The 8020-nt window shown below is 35.9% G+C and overlaps 1 long non-coding RNA gene across 1 annotated transcript; it reads right to left on the reverse strand.

Moving 5' to 3' along the window:
• Nucleotides 1-1240: 1240 nt before the first annotated feature.
• LOC149199405 (uncharacterized) lies at nt 1241-4529 on the reverse strand. The gene is made up of 4 exons (XR_016253767.1): nt 4288-4529; nt 2450-4202; nt 1624-2327; nt 1241-1491 (listed from the first exon to the last, which is right to left on the reverse strand). It is a non-coding gene; the product is annotated as an uncharacterized LOC149199405 (long non-coding RNA).
• Nucleotides 4530-8020: the final 3491 nt, after the last annotated feature.

Raw genomic sequence — 8020 nt, forward strand, 5'->3', positions numbered from 1 at the left:
GTACATTTTTTATTGCTGCAATATGTATGTTTCTCATTATTTATCAAGTCACAATCCCAGCTGTAGAATCCAGATGATTAACATGTTGGTCTCCTTGTTGGACAGTAAGTAAATAACTGTGGAGATCAAGTCATCAGTCAATCGATGTGAACTGTGGTGTAGTTAGTGGAGTTGGAAAGATATTTGACTAATGTAGTCAAGTCTGGTCTCGTGCTAGCTGAATAAGCTATGTAATTTGCTCATATAATCGAATATTGAGACTTTACCTTCTGTTTATATGTATTTATGTTTAAATTTGAAGCCGCAATGTGACTTTAGGAAATTTTTTGACCTATATAACTTTAGGATGATTTTTGGGTTCAACTGAGTTCCACAAAATTCCAATGCAAGAGGGAAGAAATAAAAGGAGCAAGAGAATACCTTGAGGATGCAGTTATCACTCTAAAAATTGTTTTCAATTTCTATGGTGAAATGATATATACACAATTTTTTGTGATGGTATGGTTCATATAGGCAAAAGACAGAGTTTCATCTTGTTCTACCGCTTGTACTCTCTGAGAATGACCATTTTTCTTGTAAATTCGGCACAACACCCAATCATCAAGCTGGAGAACAGAAGTGCCATCAAAATCAACAATACCAATTTTAGTTGAATGAATCAATTCCTATTCATAAAGAATCAAAACACAAGAACTGTGAAAGGAAAATCATTCATATTGATCAATATTCAAGAAAACATCACTTTGTAGGGTGTGTTATTTGTATTTACACAATTGATTTTTTTATTCAATCAACTATGCTATTCTCTGTGCTTTTGCTGGGTTCCTTCATCACCACCATCATTGGGAAATTCATTTCCATCTTGAAGCATGAAACGAGTAGCAATTCCCAATTGATCTCACACTACCACCACAAAGAAGCTAGCAATCCTGATATACAAATCGAACCAACCATCCTATCAAGAAATCTATATAGTTCTCAATCTATAGCTTTGATAACCCAAAACTCAAATCTTTTATATTCAATATGCACAGAAATTTTCACATTAATATGTCTGGATCTCATTCTAAGATCTTTACAGATATGATACAGAGGTAAACCAGATTTTTCATACTATGACAAGCGATATTAGCAAGTCTTGGAGTCTCTCTTATGTAATGTCTCCTCCTTATTCGATAGAGTTGATGCTGTATGAGCATCGACTACACTGAAGGGATCATCCAATAGATAAATGTCAACATCGTTATATACTGCTCTAGCCAACTGAATCCTCTGTTTTTGTCCTCCACTCATATTCAATCCTCTCTCCCCAATCTCTGTCATATCTCCATGAGCAAAACTCCCTATATCCTTGTCTAACGCACAAGCTTTTATTGCCTTCTTGTATTGAATTTTGTCCATTGGTTTCTCATAGAGTATGTTATCTCTGACAATACCACTCTAAATCCAAGCTGTTTGTGCCACGTAGGCAACATTGCCATGTACTTCAACCTACACGTAGTCCAATCAAAAAGTTTATGGAAGAATTTATGTACATAGAAAGCAAAAAGGTTGCATTTACAATCTTGTTGAACTATGAAATGGTTACTTTTTCTCAAGAAGAGTAGTTAATGTTCAACTTACATCTCCTGAAATTTTTGGGATTTCTCCAAGAATTGTATATATCAGAGCAGATTTCCCTGATCCCACTGAGCCACAAATTGCTACCTTTTCTCCAGTTTTAATGTGCAGATGATGTGACTTTGACGTTTGGACAGTGGATTGGGATCATCTATGGCAAGTCAATCTATTCACTTTGACTAATGTATCATTGTACTTATGGATTTATCTCTCTCTGAACATTTGATATTATCAAGAAGAAAAGATCTGTGGGTTTTCCACCTTGTGGGGTTTTGCCCTGGCTTTAAGCCTTTGAACTTTGATGTTCTTTCATTAGTTACTGTCATATGATAATGGTTAATGTGATTGCTAATGAATTAATGGAATTAATAATGAGCTAATGGATTAATGAAGTAACTGACCTAAGCAAAGAACATGTTAACTCAAAAATTAACAGCAATTCATTTATGGCGTTTGCCTATAAAAAGACATTTAACAAGTTCTTGGCTTCCCACTCAATAACTGAATTATAACATGAGGCAGAAATTGTTTCAGCTATGAAATGTGAATGTTGTGTGATCCTGCATGGTCATGCCCTTACTTCAAGCTTCAAATTGGATCCATAGACATTGTCTCCTAATACTTTGACAACAATACTAGTCTTTTTGGTATGTGTTGTATTGGATGTTCAAAGCTCTGCAATCCACCTGATGTAGAGAAGTAACAACCTGCGAAGGAAAATGCAACAACCGATATTACATTAGAGGCTCTATAGCCAACATTCAGCTACACTTTCATGTGCCAGATAGCTAAAAAACAGATAAGCTCTAATTTAGCAGTCCTATATTACCTCGGGGAAATGGAGCAAAAGATTTTCCACATCCTTCTTTCAGGACATTTGGCTCATCAGATAGTACAAGGTAATCATCAGCTGCAGTGCCCCAAAAGAAAGGCACTGAATCATCAGTATCCTAGCAAAACAAATAGTTATTGGTCAAAAGTCAAGAAACCCACAATTTCAAGGAATGCTTAATATTTTATATGGGAACAAAATATGTTCAAATAAATACTCAGGGCACCATTCTGTTATTGGGAAATTGGAAGTGCAGCCTATGATAGATCATATGAGCAGAATTTTCGGGGTAACAGGTGCCAGTAGCCCATATGATTATAAATAACTAATCTTCCCCCTTCCCTCTCCCAAAACAAATAATTAGAGAAACGTTATGGGAAAAGAACTTAAATTTATTTCAACGAAGTAGGAATCTGGGAAAATCTTGGGAAATTGCTTTAGCACGTTTGCAAAGGAATACAAACTATCAGACTGGAATCTTAAAAGTTTTCGGCAAAGAGATATATTTACAAGCCAAACTCCTATATCATGTACCCTATTAGAAAAGCAAGTTGAAAATTATTTCCAAGACTCAAGACCAGATCTCAAGAATTTAGAGCAATCCATTAAAACAGAAGGTCGGGCTGAAAGATTGGGATCCGATTTAAATCACTGTTCTGTTTCAAGTAAGTGGTAGTCTTATTTTCCTGCATCAGTGGGACAGCTTGCGTCGATTCAGCTAATTCTTCTGCTCAATATCTATCTATGAACATTTAATGACTAGGAGAAACCTGAAAGAGTGATAACGAGAAAACATTACGCAATGTAGAATGACTTAAAAAAATTGTTGTTATTATTAATCTGTATTCTACAAGCAAGCAATTAACACGTATTACTTGAGCTCGAACCATAGTTGACATGTCTTTATCCCGACATCTGAGTTAATGTTAAACGGGGTAATTTCTAACTACAAGAAAACATGAGAATGATACACAGGAACTAGAGTATCAAATTTTTTAATATATAAAATTTTTAAAAATAAATATTATAAAATAAAAAACTAATTATCATTTTTCAAAATAAATTTGAAATTAAATTGTACCATTAGATCTCCTCACACTTTGAACATAGTGTTACATAACAAAACATAGTGTTACATAACAAAAGGTTTAATATCATAATCAATAGCAACCCAATTTTATCGAGTATCTAGAAATGTATTTGGATCTACCTTGGTTGACAAAATTATTCAAAAGACAAAATACGTACTGCCATACATTAATTATTTTATATATATCTGTGCTCTCTGGCCCATGCAGGTTAAAAAAAAGACAAATATATTGAGTTTGCAACCTGGATTTCTATTTTCCCAAATAATTAACTCATTTTTATCATAAATTTTATACTTAAAGACATGGCACCAACTGTTTCTATGGTCATAAATCTGGGGCGCATTATCAAAACCTTCTGAAATTGAATTAAGCAAGTCGGAAGCTTACACAGGCCACTGGCGTTGAGGAGAAAATCCAAGTAGCTAAACTTAAAAACTGAAAACAGAATCAGCAAAAAGGCACCTATCTGCTATCTCTGAAGTATATCTAATGACTCCACATCTCTGGCGTATTAACAGTCGCAGCCACCTGCTTCACCAGATCTTTCAGGTATCTATGCACAAAACTTATTCTAAGAGTAGTTTGTCCATCTGCTGGTCAGATGATCCAGATCTGCAATAATTTTACAAGATACCAGCAATGACACTCTCATTTTCAACCTGAAAACCACGTACGCACGTCAGAGACTGTACACAAACAAAGAAAGGCAGAGGAAGGAATCAAGGAGATTTAGTTTGCAGATACCTTAAATGTTGTGCCGCAGAGCTCCTCCTCCATGGCTGGAACGACTGTCACTTTATTTTTAGGATGCTCGTAGCTTCGCAGACTCAGAGCGCTCGAGAAGAAACAACCTGATTAAAAAAAGAGGAGTGAGGGGAGTATTTACACAGGATATGGATGATCTTTCTTCTCTGCGATCTGGTCTGGTTGTGCCGCTGCGGCCGACCACTAGAAAGGGCTTGCGCTAATCTAAAGTTCGAAATTGTGCTGTTATGATCACGGAGTGTCTCTTTGTGATGCAGTTACATGAAGGGAAAGCAACGGGCGCAGCGAGTCCCAACCGGTCACCAACCCATTCAAATCAATGGCTGAGTATAGTCTAGTCGTCTAACAAAGATCTAACGGCGTAAAGTGATGACAGAGAGGCAGTTGGGAGAATTGATCTCAGAGGGAAACGCCTTACGGCGTAAATATGACATATGGTTGTATAATCCAAAGTTTACCATTGGACCGTTGCCATGTGAACTACTTCTGGCGGTGGTATTATGTTAACTTCGTGCCACATGACTGTGCCACCTACTCCGCGTCGTTGCCATGACTGACAGTCGTTCAAACACTGACGGTTAAGATCTCTCAACCTGTGGCATGCGAGTAGTTGTTTTGGCAGTCTCAACCTATTCACCGTTGGTGGAACCTGTGGCATAACTGTGCACTCTCGTGGCACCCATGGCATAACCATTGCCATGTGACTAGACCTGCTTCGATGATGACTGGACTTGCTTCAATGTGTTGACCTGTGGCACGGTTACCTACTCCTTACTTGCTCCCCGATGGTTCGATGGCATATCTCGTGGCGTATACATGTGGCATATATTACAACAAACCTTTGCAATTTTATTTAGTTTAATTAGCAAAAAGCAAGGATCCCACTAAATCCACATTTTTCATTTAACATATAAGATTGGTACTAATACACTTGCACACAACCACCATCACACACATCAAGTTATTTAGTTTCATTGTTGACAAGTACGCCCTTGAGTGATTTGGGGCAACCAAAAAGTTGATAGTAATCTACAGAGAGCTTGTTTCATGCTCTTGAAATGCCCAAATACTTTTTTAGTGGAAGAATGCTAGGTCTCATAGGACATAGAGCGTTTATTTATTGTTTATTTTCACCAACAAAAGAAGTTTGTTTAATGGATCAAAACACTAAACTGCATAGAAACTAAAGAAACATTCATATAATTCTACTTTACTCATTTTTAGTTTTGGTTCTATTTATTTGAATCAAGCCAACTTACTTTGAAACAATTTTTATACCCTACTAAAAAAAATCACTTTATCACAACTAGAGAACAATAGGGACCCTCTAGCACCCCCAACATTCTTGGCACTTATGATTCCTCCTACTAGTATTGAGAGGTGTTCCTAAGCATACTACTTCATCGATTTAACCTATCTCTCAAAAAGCACCTCTTGATTCCACTTTGCTAGACTCAAAAGTTTTACGAGCAACTTTCTTGGTACCACTACACCTCACACTAATTGTCATTTTCACATAGCTAGTAGTCACCAAATTTATGTAATTGTGACTACAACCCCTGATTTATCATTTGTAGCTTCATTGAATCTCTTAGATCTAATGAAAATTTATATAAGTGACCCCATCACTCATGACCGTGCATGGCCTCCCATGCTAATCAAGCTCCCTTATGAAATCCCAAAATTTGAAGGGAAGTTAGATGAAGACTCACCCAACCACATTATGACATTTCATTTGTGGCATTCCTCCAAGCATCATTGATGACTCTATACATCTAAGAATATTTCAACAAAATTTACTCATCCCCCTATTTAAATGACACACCAATGCAAAAGCTTGGGGTCATAATAACTTCAAATCCCTAGCTAAAGCCTTCTTCACCTTCTTCCAATTACCATTACGTTATGACATAGGACTAGAAATTCTCACCAAGTTTAGGCTAAATTCATCCACTCATATTGTGGATCATATCCACGAATGGAGGAGATGTCGCAACATTAGCAAAATTGGAGTAACTAATCAACTTCTTTTAGAATTTTTTCTCAAATTCCTTTTTTCCATCATCACGAAAGACATGGCCACCACCATGCCTCAAACCAAGGACAAAACCATTTTAAAAGATAAACATGATTTTGAGTTGATTTAAGCTTAGTAGGGATACCTTTACACGATCATCCATGATGTTTCGTGCTGTCAACCCTTCATTCAACCCAAAATGGGAACATCTAATGTTGTCGATGGACTTGGTGGATCCATGTTGAAACTTAACCCCCATGGAGAAAACCCTCCTCCCTATGGTAAAAATCCTTACGGGAGCCATTATGGGCACACACACCCACTATTCTCAAACATTGAAAGACCATCCTCTTCCATGTTAGTGACAGGGGTGCACTACACCAACCCACCTATCACTCGAATGCCTTCTCCTGGTATGTTGATATGATCCCAATGGGGGCCATAAATGGGGGTTAAATGCTCATGTAATGTGTAAATATATATGTAATCTCATCAACCTAATAAGTCAAGGGTCGTATGTGTAATGTATGAATATGTATATATAGAAATCATATAGTCATTGTTGAGGACATGTGATATGGATATATGAATGTATTTGGGTATTTGGAGGAGGGTCCCTTATTATTTAAGGAGTTATTTTGTAACTTATCTCAATTATCTATCTTGGAGTTGTGCTCAATGCATACATTGGTATATATGGTGTGTACTTCTAGTTTTCAATATATTTGGAGCTTAAAAATTGGCATTAGTGCATACAAACCTAAGGTTTTGTTGTTATAAATGAGTCATCATGGAATTTTCATTATAATTTTTTTTGAAAGTTTGAAACAATTTAGGAGAGCTCATGAACTACATCTATTCAAAATTTCAAATTATGGTTCACTATACTTTCAGAGATATACCTAATGGAAGTTAGGGTTTGTGAATGGTCTTGAAACTAGTCTCAATGAGTGATTTTGGAAAAAATGCTATATTTATTTTTTCGAGGACACTTTATACCATGAAATTTTTAAGAGACCGAGAAAAGATCTTGGGATATAGCTAGTAGAAATTTTAGATTTTGTTTCACTACATTTTTGGAGATATATCCTATGGAAGTTAGGGTTTGCGATAACCCAAAATCAGTTTCAAACAAGCAATCTTGGAATTGTTGTTGTAACTTTTTCCTAAAGAAGTCACAAACATTGAAATTTTTACTAATTTGAGGAGACATGTAGAGGTACCTCAAGTAAACATTTCATAATTATATTTGAAAATTGGACATGTGGCATGCTATACAAGTTCACTCTTGGGAATAGGACAAAAATCAACAAGTTTTGGAAAAGTTATCTTAACTTTCACTAGCACAATTTTGCTCAAACTTGTGGAATTGCAGAGAATACATAACAAAGTACTATATGAAAAAATGTTAAATTTATAAGGGGTCAAATTTGCAGAGATAAATCATATCAAAGGTCGGCTATAAATACATACTTAAGAACATAGTTTTAATGGTATGTTAACTTGAATCTATCGTAACTTTTGATTGGGGTGTCTAATTTAGGTGATTCAAATGACGATGGAAAGAGAAAAATAGAAGAATATATTTGGAAAATGAGGATAACTATTTGAGATCATTATTGTAATATACTGAAGTTGTAAGTTGAGAGTTTTGGGTAGACCTCAATTAAGAAGCAATGACAATTCCTAACTTTA

Source organism: Pinus tabuliformis, chromosome 2_1 (genome assembly GCF_031772625.1).
Source record: "Pinus tabuliformis cultivar Carrire ecotype Pingquan chromosome 2_1, CPIR1, whole genome shotgun sequence".
Taxonomy (NCBI): domain Eukaryota; kingdom Viridiplantae; phylum Streptophyta; class Pinopsida; order Pinales; family Pinaceae; genus Pinus; species Pinus tabuliformis.